General features: G+C 35.9%; 1 protein-coding gene across 2 annotated transcripts in view; it reads left to right on the top strand.

Moving 5' to 3' along the window:
* KIFAP3 (kinesin associated protein 3) overlaps positions 1-13,560 on the top strand; it is a 192,741-nt gene that overhangs the window by 98,577 nt on the left and 80,604 nt on the right. The window lies entirely within an intron of this gene.

Raw genomic sequence — 13,560 nt, 5'->3', positions numbered from 1 at the left:
GTCCATGTCCTACCCAAAATATGGCGGCTATTATTGATGGAGTGAAGCAAAATTTTTATTTTAAATTATATCATTAGTATCTTTGTGTTCTGAAGGATGGAACTGACTTTGGCAAGATTTGATGTCCTTCTCAGTAGTAGAGCAAAATAGATTAGAACCCAGTTTTATCCAAACCCAGGACTCCCTCCACTCTCAGTTGATATGTTAATAAAAATCCTTAAGTTTCCTAAAAATTTCTACCAGGCAATATTTTGTTAGCTTACTTGGAGTTACAACATAGTAAGTCCTTGGAAGAAATAAACCTTTTTAAAATGTTGTCTTTTCACTAATTTGAATTAAGTATCCTCATCAAAATTAAGTTTTAATATAATTGTTTTTCCTATTAATGAACTAAAGTTATACCTGCAGGGAGTTTTAAAAAAAAAAAGGCAAGCACTCAACTAAAAATTTCACAAGCCATTAGACTTTTATTCCAAGAGGCTCCCTAATTATAGTTGTTTATGGAAAATATACTTTTTTCCAAAGAATATGCAACAAATCTTAATAGAAAGGCCTTCTCATCAAAATGCTCTGTGTCAGCTTATGGCCGGTGCTCTATGTCATCAAGCCCCTTGTCAAAACAAGTTTTCAATCAAAGAGTAGTCCTGTCAGAGGGGGATTCCAGGTGATTTACTGCCCTTCTGCTCCATGTGTCCTGAAGGCCTCTTCTTTGCAATTTCAAAGGGGGCTTCTTTTCTAATCATATTTTGTGCCCAAACTTCATGGAGCACAGGATATGAGCTGGAAATCAGCCAAGCCAGAATAATGCCTTTGTCGAGAATTACGAGTCTTATCCAGCCTAAAATCCCAGGATAGTTAGGGTCACTAAAAGAGAAATGCAAAGTAAATTGGGATAGAAAATTCTCTTGTTGACTTTCTAAATTATAGCCCTTTTTCCAAATTACAGGCCTAAACAAAGATTTGAACATGAAATTTTATTTAAAAGGAAAGAAATACAGAAATAGGAACATGTTAAAAATACTGTTAGTGTATCTTTTAAGGCATTGTTAATATTGATGCTGGAGATCAAAGCCTCACACACACACACACACACACACACACACACACTTATGCCTATATATACATATATACACACATACACATATATATATAATGTTTCTTATCTTTTCAAGAACTATACCACCACTTATGCTTTCTTGACAAACATCCTAACATCAAAGATGACTGTAATGGGAACTTGCCATGGAAAGTTTTCAGGACATTTATAGTTTGTGTTTCTTGATTAAAATGTCCTCAAACTTTTCCAAAAGGGCAATAATTTTTTTTCTTTTTGAACATTCAGTTTTTATGGAAACAACAAAGTTACATTACCAAAGTCTCTTGTAAACATCTTTTTCCTTAGTTTTGCTATAGGAAGGGGGCAATTTCTTGAGAAACCCAAAGTATACAGTGAGCTATGTTTCTTACTGCAATGATGCCCACCTACAACTTTCACTTCGGGGCTCAATTATGGCACACTTAAGGGAAATGTTGACATGGTTTATAACTACCCAGTGCCAAATTTATTGCAATATAAAAGAACCATGGAAATTTCAATTAGATCCATGATTCCTCTGACTTCACTAATTATTCACTGAGCTGTAACGAACATTCTATTCAGAGCAGCAGCATTGTTCAAAGCCATGTTTACAGTGCTAGTAAAGCTTTAAACTGGTCTGTGACCACAAACAGTTAACTCCCTTATTAAAGCCGTATCTGATGTTTGGAATTTCATAGGGTTTAACAGAATGTTTGTTCTCTTTGAAATGGTACCCAGAAGTTTTAGGTCAAGGGACATTATAGATACATGATACTGTCAAACAGGAAGCATAAATCAGTCATAATAATGGTAAAAGGGAATTTGTGAATATTTTCCTAAATAACAAATAAATTGAGAAAGATGGTTAAGTGCATTCATTTTCCAATTTAAAACAGTTTTCGTTCCTCTGTCATTAAGTAACCAGGCAGGAGATCTTTCTCCCCTCCCAGACAAGCACAGTGGTTTGAACATGGCACATATTTAATAAATGGTCTTTGAATGAATATGTAAATCTGACAAATGTAGGATTAATTGTTATACAGTACTGAAAGGCTAAAAGTGGTGATTCTGACCACTGTTGTGCTCGCTCGCTCTCTCTCTCTCTCTCTCTCTCTCTCTCTCTCTCTCTCTCTCTCTCTCTCTCTCACACACACACACACACACACACACACACACACACACACACACACACACACACACACCCCACTCCCAATTCTCTTACCTTCCCTATGTGTCAGGTTATTTCTAATGTGCTGATCTCTTTATCTCTACTTGACCATTGTGCTAGACCATTTTAGTCAGATCATAGATTCTTTTGCTTTTTAATTGGCTTGATGGGTAGATTATCTCAGGTAAGCATCCTTATGGAAGGCAGGAATTAATGGTTGTATTCTAGTAACAGTTAAAAATAGGTATTAACAGTTCATTGTTATTTAGACCTCTAAAGTGCATGTTTTGTTTAAATAGGTGCAAATGCCATCCAGATGCTTATAAAAAGTATTTATTAGCAATGGAATGGCCAATCAAAGTACATGGTTAGGTAATGATGTCATGGTGTTATTTAATATTTTACCACAGAACAGTATGCAAGGATCTCCATAGCTACCCACATGTTTTCCACCACAGTTGTCCTATTGGGCCCCTCTTTGATCTACATGCTCCTTTTTAGCTGAATGCTGGTAAACGTCCTTTCTGACAGCACCCTTTGCTCCTGCCTGCCATTATCTGCCGAAGTTCAGAAACCAGAGCATCACTTCAAACAGCAGAGTTAGGGAGTAGCCAGTCAGGAGAGATTCCTGAGGCATGCAAAGTTCTGGCATAATCATTCAAAGATGTTTGGGCAGGGAGTTGGAGGGGGGGGGAGATGTGTGCAGAGGTGTATGTGAATACAGAGAGCCGTGGGGGTTGGCCTCTGGTCACTGGTAAATAAGTGAAGTCAGGTGCCAGAGAGTCTAGACACAGTGATTTCAGTCCTGGGTCTGCGGTATCTGATACTCAATATGGGACTTGTCTGATTGAACACTACTGCCTCTTCATTGCACAAGCTGTAGGCCTTTTAGTGCCTTCCTGTTAAATCAGTAAAAGATGACAATGGACATAGTTAAAGCAGAACAAATTTAATTTTAATATTTCCTAGTTGGCAGCAATTACACTCACTTTTGAAGTGCCACGGGTAGCAATCAAATTAAATAAAAGCATAATGGTGCACGTGGAGCTCATATTAAACTATTATTTTAAAATTTGAATAGGTTTAATTGGAATTGAAGTGAGTTTCTTTTTCTTATTATAAAGAACTAATTCTGTATCAGAATGTATTCTATTCATCTTAAATTTTAATTTCTCTTGATTTTGTTAGGGAATTGCTAAGGTTAAAAAATATATAAGTTGACTTATGAAAAATGTATAGAAATAATTAGAAACCAAATAAGTTTTAAGAGTTTAATGTGAGAATTGCTGACAGGTAATAACTTCATCACCTAAATTATCATCTCCTTTGACCTCGTAAATCAGGGCAGTGTTAATTTTATGGAATCACAGATTAATTCTTATTTGTGACATGAATAATTCTATATGGCATGTTAGAGATTAGCCAATGGTTTTTCTTAATTTTAAAGTAATAAAAATTTGAAAGAAATCTATAATAGGTTTTAGATTGGAATGTGAAAACCCCAAATTGAATATGCATTACATTATTAGAACATTATGACATTAAACTTTTATTTCATTTGCACTTACTTTGGATTGTTAGTATATTAGACAGTTGACACATGAATAGCAAATGAAATCTGCTACAAGATACATCTAGTGAATGTAGATTAAATAATTGATACAGTATCTTTTTATTTATATAGTCATCTTAGATTTTAGTTTCTGTTCACATTATCCTAAAGATTCAAGTGTCAGTAACATAGGTTAAGAGGATCCCTTTAGGGAAATGGCATGATATAATGTCTGTGTGTTTAAAACCATTCACCTGCCTTAAAAATACAAAAGTACTTCTCAGTAATAAATCATAAATATTCCAAATTCACCTGCTTTTAAAATCTTTCTTTCATGGATGACTTAGAATCTGCCTCCTTTAAATTCTATGCTAATTCTTCTCTAAAGCCAATTCATAGTTTGTTTAATCTTCTCTAATTATAAAATAACTTCTAAAATGGCTTCAGTTTCAGGTGAGGGTTTTCATTTTTTTTTTACTTACCTAAGATTTTGTCTTATTTTCTCTTTCTTCTAATTCAGCATCTTAGGATAGGTGATCAATAATTAATCAATAAGCATTTATTAAGCCCTATATGACAGGCACTATACTATGTGTAGAGATACAAAGATAAAAGTGACACAGTCTAAGTGAGAGATGATAAAACTTTGAGTTGGGTTTGTGATTATATGAGTGGAGACAAGCAAGAAATGTTATAGCATTAGAAATTATAAAGTTTGGAACTGAGTGAATACATGGGTTGAATTAGAATGGAGGTCTCAGGAATGACATCAAGCTTATAAACTTGGATGACCAGAAGAATTGTGCAACCCACAACAATAATAGAGAAGTTCAAAAGAGGTTGTTTTGGGAGGAAAGTTAATGAGTTCTTGTTTTGGACAAGTTACATTTAAGATATTGGTGGGACATAAAGTTTAAAATGCAGACAGGCAGTTCATGATGTAAGACTGGAGCTTTGGAGAAAGTTTAGGGGTAAATGTATAGATCTAGGAGTCATCTTCATAGATATAATAACCCTATGAGAGCCAGTTAGTTTACACAGAATATAAAGGGGAAAAAAGATGAGGGCCTAGAACAGAATTTTGTGGGTCACCCACAGTTAGTGAGTGTGATATAGATGATGAGCCAAAAAAGGAGAAGGGAAGGGCTTAGGCAGGCAGGAGAACCAGTAGAGAGAATATCATGACATCCTAGAGAGAAGAGAGTATCTAGAAAGGTGCTTAACATTATCAAATGGTTCAGAGATGTCAGGAAGAATGGGCACTGAGAAAAGGTCAGCAGATTTGTCAATTAAGAGATTAGTGTTGACTTTAGAAAGAACAGTTGCAGTAATGACACTGGAAACCAGATTGGATAGGCTTAAGAAATGAGTGAGATGAGAGGAAGTAGAGGCAAGTGGCCTTAGACAGCTTTTTCTAGGAGTTTGTCTAAGAAAGGCAGGAGAGATATAGAATAATAACTAGTGGAGTTTGAGACTTCAAAGTATTTATATTACCACAGAAGGTACTAGTAGAGAGAGATTTAAGATAAGGAAGATGATCATAGAGGCAATACAATAGAAAAGGGAAGAAGGAATGGCATCAGTTGGTTACCCTTGACAAGGGAAAAAAGGGACACTCTTAAGAGAATGGTATGAAGGAGGAGAAGATGAGGAATGATGTCAGGGTACTATGAGATGAAGAGAAGGGGAGGTAGACCATAGAATCATAGATTAGAACTGGAAGAAATCTTGGAAGACATTGAATCTCACCCCCTCATTTTACAGATGAGGAACTGAGAAGTTAAGTCACTTGCTTCGGATCATATACCTAGCTAGCTAGTAAGTATCTAAGGCAAGATTTGAATTCTGGTCTTACTAACTTCCAAGTCCATTGCTGTACTACATTACACAGCTGCTTCAGAGAGAAGGTTTAGAACAGCCACTGTGGGGAGTTTATCAAAAAACCAATTGAGAATTAAAAGGATTGCCTTGCCACAGTAAGGGCCCCATTGTGATTAGATAGCATAAATTTGTAGTGGACCTAGTCAACACAGTTGTACAACATTTTCCACTTAATCACCATGTGAGTAAGAACATTACATTATTTTTTTTGGCTGCCATGTTATACTGTTCAACCATACTAATCTTATAGTCCACAAAAGAGTTATTTATAAGAGAAAGAACACTGGATTAAAATCCTAGCTCTGTCTCCCTGCTTTATCTTGGACCTCATCAGTAAAATCGTTTCTCATTCTGAAAGGTATTAGACTTCAAGAATCTCTATGGTTCTTTCTAGCTCTAAATCTCTAATACAAACTCCCTAGGTCATTTTAACATCAGCTGTTGTGTAAGTATGCTTTCCCAGTCCTATGCTTATGAAGTTGATTTTTTAAACTTAAATAGAAAACTTTCTCTCTATTAAATTCCATCTTATTAGATTCAGTTTATCAGTCAAGCCAGTTGAGGTTGTTTTAATTCTTAATGTCATTCAGCATCTTCAAAGACAGAGTCAGTATAGGAGTATTTAGGAAATAATTTTTGATGACAGTCATAAAAATTAAAAGATCTTCCCTACATATATATATTAGAAAAACAACAGCACCAAAACCAAAAGAAATAGTATAGTTCATTCAGCATCTATACTCCACAGTTCTTTTTTTTTTTCCTGGATTTGGAGATCCTCTTCTATCATGAGTTCCCTGGAGCTCTTCTGTACCATTGCATTGGCGAGAAGAATATAGTCCATCACAGTAGATCAACACACAATGTTGATGATACTGTGTACAATGTTCTGATTCTGCTCATCTCACTCATCATCAGCCCACACAAGACCCTCCAGGTTTCTCTGAACTCCTCCTGCTCATCGTTTCTTACAGCACAGTAGTATTCCATTGCATTCATATACCACAACTTGTCCAGCCATTCCCCATTTGATGGGCATCCCCTCAACTTCCAATTCCTTGCCACCATGTACAGAGCAGCTATAAATATTTTTGTACATTTGGGTCCCTCTCCCCTTTCCATGATCTCTTTGGGAAAAAGACCCAAAAGTTGTATTGCTGGGTCAAAGGGTATGCACAGCTTTATAGCCCTTTGGGCATAATTCCAAATTGCTCTCCAGAATGGTTGGATCAGTTCACAGCTCCACCAACAATGCATTAGTGTTCCAATTTTCCCACAGCTTCTCCAACATTTATTATTTTCCTTTTTTGTCATTTGAGCCAATCTGATAGGTGTCAGGTGGTACCTCAGAGTTGTTTTAATTTGCATCTCTCTAATCATTAGAGATTTAGAGCATTTTTTCATATGGGAATAGATAGCTTTGGTTTTTTCATCAGAAAACTGCCTGTTCATATCCTTTGACCATTTCTCAATTGGGGAATGACTTGGATTCTTATAAATTTGATTTAGTTCCCTATATATTTTAGAAATGAGGCCTTTCTGATGATGAGTGAGATGAGCAGAACTAGAAGAACATTGTACACAGTAACATCAACATTGAGTGTTGATCTACTGTGATGGACTATATTCTTCTCACCAATGCAATGGCACAGAAGAGTTCCAGGGAACTCGTGATGGAAGAGGATCTCCAAATCCAAGAAAAAAAAAAAAAGAACTGCGGAGTATAGATGCTAAATGAACCATACTATTTCTTTTGTTTTTGATGCTGTTGGTTTTTTTTCTATTTTGAGGTTTTTCCATCATTGCTCTGATTTTTTTTCTCTTATAACATGACTAATGCAGAAATAGGATTAATGTTATTATGTGTGTGTGTGTGTGTGTGTGTGTGTGTGTGTGTGTGTGTGTGTGTGTGTGTGTATATAAAACACCTATATCAGATTACCTTCTGTCTAGGGGAGGGGGGAGGGAGGGGAGGAGGGAGAAAAATCTGAAATTGTAAAGCTTGTATAAACAAAGGTTGAGAACTATCTTTACATGTAATGGAAAAAAAATAAAATACTTTATTAAAAAAAAAAGAAATGAGGCCTTTATCAGAAGTACTGGCCATAAAAATTGTTTCCCAGCTTTCTGCCTCCCTTCTAATTTTGGATGCATTGCTTCTGTTTGTATAAAAATTTTTTAATTTAATGTAATAAAAATCATCCATTCTGCATTTTATAATATACTCTATCTCTTGTTTGGTCATAAACTGTTTTCCTTTCCAAAGATCTGAAAGGTAGACTATTCCTTTCTCTCCTAATTTACCTATGGTATCACCTCTTATGTCTAAATCATGTATCCATTTTGACCTTATTTTAGTATAAGCTGTAAGATGTTGGTCTATGCCTAATTTCTGCCATACTATCTGCCAGTTTTCCCAGCAGTTTTTGTCAAATATTGAGTTCCTATCCCAAAAGTTGGAGTCTTTGGGTTTATCAAACACTATGTTACTAGTATCATTTACTACTGCGTTTCCTGAGCCTAGCCTACCTATTCCATTGATCTATCACTCTATTTCTTAGCTAGTACCAGATAGTTTTGATGACTGATGCTTTATAGTAAAGCTCCAGGTTTGGTACCGCTAACCCACCTTCCTGTGAATTTTTTTTCATTATTTCCCTGGATATTCTTGTTTTTTTTGTTTTTCCAGATGAATTTTGTTATTATTTTTCTAGCTCTATAAAATAATTTTTAGGTAGTCTGATTGGTATGGCACTGAATAAGTAAATTAATTTAGGTAGTATTGTCATTTTTACTATATTAGCTCTGCCTCTCCATGAGCAATTGATATCTTTCCAATTATTTAGATCTGATTTGATTTGTGTGAAGAGTGTTTGGTAGTTGTGTTCATAGAGTTCCTGGGTTTCTCTTGGCAAGTAGACTCCCAAGTATTTTATATTATCTACCATTACTTTAAATGGAATTTCTCTTTCTATCTCTTGCCGCTGGACTTTGTTGGTCATGTATAGAAATGCTGATGATTTATGTGGATTTATTTTATATCCTGCTACTTTGCTAAAGTTGTTAATTGTTTCAAGTAATTTTTGAGTTGATTCTCTGGGATTCTTTAAGTATATCATCATATCATCTGCAAAGAGTGATAGTTTTGTTTCCTCCTTGCCTATTCTAATTCCTTTAATTCCTTTCTCTTCTCTGATTGCTAAAGCTAACATTTCTAGGACAATATTAAATAATAGGGGTGATAATGGACATCCCTGTTTCACCCCTGATCTTATTGGGAAGGCCTCTAATTTATCTCCATTGCATCTAATACTTGCTGATGGCTTTAGGTAGATACTGTTTATTATTTTAAGGAAAGCTCCACCTATTCCTAAACTCTCCAGTGTTTTTATTAGGAATGGGTGCTGTACTTTGTCAAAAGCTTTCTCTGCATCTATTGAGATAATCATATGATTTTGGTTGGTTTTCTTATTGCTGTGGTTGATTATGTTAATAGTTTTCCTAATGTTGAACCAGCCCTGCATTCCTGGTATAAATCCCACCTGGTCATAGTGTATTATCCTGGTGATCACTTATTGTAATCTCCTTGCTAATATCTTATTTAAGATTTTAGCATCAATATTCATTAGGGAAATTGGTCTATAATTTTCTTTATTTTTGCTTTGCCTGGTTTTGGTATCACCACCATATTTGTGTCATAAAACGAATTTGGTAGAACTCCTTCTTCACCTATTTTTCCAAATAATTTGTATAATATTGGAATTAATTGCTCTTTAAATGTTTGGTAAAATTCACCTGTAAACCCATCTGGCCCTGGGGATTTTTTCTTAGGGAGTTCATTAATGGCTTGTTCAATTTCTTTTTCTAATATGGGTTTATTTAAGGATTTTATTTCCTCTTCAGTTAACCTGGGCAGTTTGTATTTTTGTAAATATTCATCCATTTCATTTAGATTGTCAAATTTATTGGCGTACAGTTGGGCAGAATAATACCTAATTATTGATTTAATTTCCACTTCATTGGTGGTAACATCACCCTTTTCATTTTTGATACTGGTAATTCGGTTTTCTTCTTTCTTTTTTTTAATCAAATGAACTAATATTTTATCTATTTTATTGGTTTTTTCATAAAACCAGCTCTTAGTTTTATTGATTAATTCTATAGATTTTTTGCTTTCAGTCTTATTAATTTCTCCTTCAATTTTCAGGATCTCTAGCTTAGTATCTAATTGGGGATTTCTAATTTGTTCTTTTTCTAGCTTTTTAAGTTGTATGCCCAATTCATTAATCTCCTCTTTCTCTTTTTTATTCATGTAAGCATTTAGAGCTATAAATTTTCCCCTAAGAACTGCTTTGGCTGCATCCCATAGATTTTGGTTTGTTGTCTCATTATTGCCATTCTCTTGAATATAGTTATTGATTGTTTCTATGATTTGTTGTTTGGCCCATTCATTCTTTAGAATGAAAGTATTTAGTTTCCAATTGATTTTCATTCTACATTTCCCTGGCTCTTTCTTACATGTAATTTTTATTGTATCATGATCTGAGAGGATGCATTTACTATTTCTGCCTTTCTATATTTGACTATGATGTTTTTGTGCCCTAATACATGGTCAATTTTTGAAAATGTGCCATGTACTGCTGAGAAAAAGGTATATTCCTTTCTATCCCCATTCAATTTTCTCCAGACAACTATCATGTCTAACTTTTCTAGTAATCTATTCACCTCTTTCACTTCTTTCTTATTTATTTTTTGGCTAGATTTATCTAATTCTGAGAGGGGGAGATTCAGATCCCCCACTAGTATAGTATTACTGTCTAATTCCTCTTGTAACTCATTTAACTTCTCCTCTGAGAACTTGGATGCTATACCAATTGGCACATACATATTTAATATTGATATTACTTCATTATCTATAGTACCTTTTAGCAAGATCTAATTATCTTCCTTATCTCTTTTTTTTTTTTTTTTTTGGCTGGGAAATGAGGGTTAAGTGGCTTGCCCAGGGTCACACAGCTAGTAAGTGTTAAGTGTCTGAGGCCAGATTTGAACTCAGGTACTCCTGAATCCAGGGCCTGTGCTTTATCCACTGCGCCACCTAGCTGCCCCTTCCTTATCTCTTTTAATGAGATCTATTTTTGCCTGTGCTCTGTCTGAGATGAGGATTGCTACTCCTGCTTTTTTTACTTTAGCTGAAGCATAATATATTCTGCTCCACCCTTTTACCTTTACTCTGTGTGTATCTCTCTGCTTCAAATGTGTTTCTTGTAAACAGCATATTGTAGGATTCTGGTTTTTAATCCACTCTGCAATTCGCTTCCGTTTTATAGCAGAGTTCATCCCGTTCACATTCACAGTTATTATTACTGTCTATTCCCCTCTGTTCTATTTACCCCCTTTGTACTTTTTCCCCTTCTTTCACCCTATTCCTCCTCACCAATGTTTTACTTCTTACCCCTGCCTCCCCCAATCTGCCCTCCCTTTTTATCACCCCCCTCTCTTTTCTTTACCCTTTTCTCCCTTGCTTTTGTCCTCCCTTCTATAAGTCCCCCCCTTTCCCTTCCCCTTTTGCTTCCCTAAAGAATGAGCTAAGTTTCTTTATCCCAATGAACATATATGTTATTCTCTCTTTGAATCAAATCTAATGAGAGTAGGGTTGAAACAATGTTCACCCCTCCTTTCTTTCCCTCTATTGTAATAGGTTTTTTTTCACCTCTTCATATGATATAATTCACCCCATTCTACCTCCCCTTTCCTCTCCTCCCCATAGACTCCCTTTTTAACCCCTTAATTTTCTTTGTATCATCACATCAAAGGCAATTTATATTTATACACTCTGTGTAAAGTCCTTCTCTCTGCCCAAATATATTTACAGTTCTTAAGAGTTATGAGTATTATCTTCCTGTGTAGGGATGTAAACAGTTTAACCTAACCAAGTAACTTATTTTTCCCTCTGTTTACCTTTTTAAACTTCTCTTGAGTCTTGTATGTTAAGATTGAATTCTCTATTCAGTTCTGGTCTTTTCATCAAGAAACATTGAAAGTCCCCAATGTCATTGAATGTCCATCTTTTCCCCTGAAAGAGAATGCACATTTTTGCTGGGTAATAGATTCTTGGCTGCAATCCAAGATCCTTTGCCTTCCGGAATATCATATTCCAAGCCTTGCAGTCCTTTAATTTTGAAGCTGCCAGGTCCTGAGCAATCCTGACTGGGGCTTCATGATATTTAAATTGCTTCTTTCTGGCTCCTTGGAGTATTTTCTCCTTCACCTGATAATTCAGGAATTTGCCTACAATATTCCTTGGAGTTTTCCTTTTGGGGTCTCTTTTAGGAGGTAATTGGTGGATTCTTTCAATGATGATTTTATCCTCTGATTCTATGATATCAGGGCAGTTCTCCTTAATAATTTCCTGGAATATGGTGTCTAGATTCTTTTTCTGGTCATGGCTTTCAGGCAGTCCAATGATTCTCACATTGTCTCTCCTGGATCTGTTTTCCAGATCATTTGTCTTTCCAATGAGTTATTTCATATTTCCTTCTACTTTTTCATTCTTTTTATTCTGCTTGACTGATTCCTGGTGTCTCATGGATTCCTTATCTTCCAACTGTCCAATTTTAATTTTTAAGGCATTGTTTTCTTCAGTGAGATTATGCACCTTTTTTTTCATTTGGCCAAATGAATTTTTTAAGACATTGTTTTCTTCAGTGAAATTATGCACCTTTTTTTCCATTTGGCCAGATGAATTTTTTAAGGAATTGTTTTCTGCATTCAATCTTTGTGCTTCCTTTTCCAGGCTGCTGATTTTTTTTTCATCGTTTTCTTGTTTTGCTTTCATTTCTCTCCCCATTTTTTCTTCTACCTCTCTCAATTGATTTTTAAAATCCTTTTTGAGCTCTTCCAGGAAGGCTTTTTGTTTTTGAGACCAATTCACCTTCCCTCGTGAGGCTTCACATGTAGGCAATTTGAGGGTATTATCCTCCTCTGAGTTTGTGTTGGCTTCTTCCGTATTGATACAGAAATTCTCAATGGAGAGGGCTCTTTTTTGCTTCTTACTCATTATTGCAGCTTATTTATTTATTTTTTAAGTTGAGGTCTGCTCTGGGGGCACCAAGGTCCCTGTTTTGGGCTTCTTGTGCAGGGGTATAGGTGCTGTGTGACCGGCTTTTTACTCTGAGGCCTTTATAGTGTGTGCAATTCGCCCCACTACATTTCCTGTCTGAGCGCTAGATCAGTGGGCCTAGTCGTGCCTGTCCTGTTCGTGGCCCTACAGCTGGTAACTTGCCCTCGGGTAGGTTTTTCCACTGTCCTACTGGGCCACCAGACTTTTGAGCCAGGTTCCAGGGGCCTCAGCTGTTTGGCTGTGGCCCGCAGCTTCCTGCTGACTTGCCCCGACCCCCTCAGCGCTGGGCTGCTGCCCTGCGCTGCGCCTCCCTTTTGCCCAAGTCAGACCGACCTTTTCCTGAAGTCTTCTAAATTATCTCTGGTTAGAAGACTGTGTCCCTCTGTCTCTTTGTAGGTTCTGTAGTTTCAGAATCTGTCCAGAGGCTTGATTTAATGTTCTTTTTGAGGGAACAGAAGGAGAGCTCAGGCAGCTTGCTGCTTCCTCTCCACCATCTTGGCTCTGCCCCATCCCTATATTTTAAAATAACTATTCTACCAAAAGTTATCATGAACTTTAAAAAGAATTCTCAAATACATCATACTTATCAGTAGCAATTATCCTTTGTTCATCTCTTCTATGAAGCCTTTGTAAAATTACTCCAACCCACATTTCACTCTTCTCTGAGCCCCTTTTATTCTTAGAGTCTACCACAATACATACATTTATATATGTGTGTATAACATATATATATGTGTGTATATGTATATATATATATA

The sequence above is a fragment of the Dromiciops gliroides genome, chromosome 4 (assembly GCF_019393635.1).
Source record: "Dromiciops gliroides isolate mDroGli1 chromosome 4, mDroGli1.pri, whole genome shotgun sequence".
Lineage (NCBI taxonomy): Eukaryota > Metazoa > Chordata > Mammalia > Microbiotheria > Microbiotheriidae > Dromiciops > Dromiciops gliroides.
The sequence above is the reverse complement of the archived record's forward strand: the minus strand, read 5'-3'. Positions and strand labels throughout refer to the sequence as shown.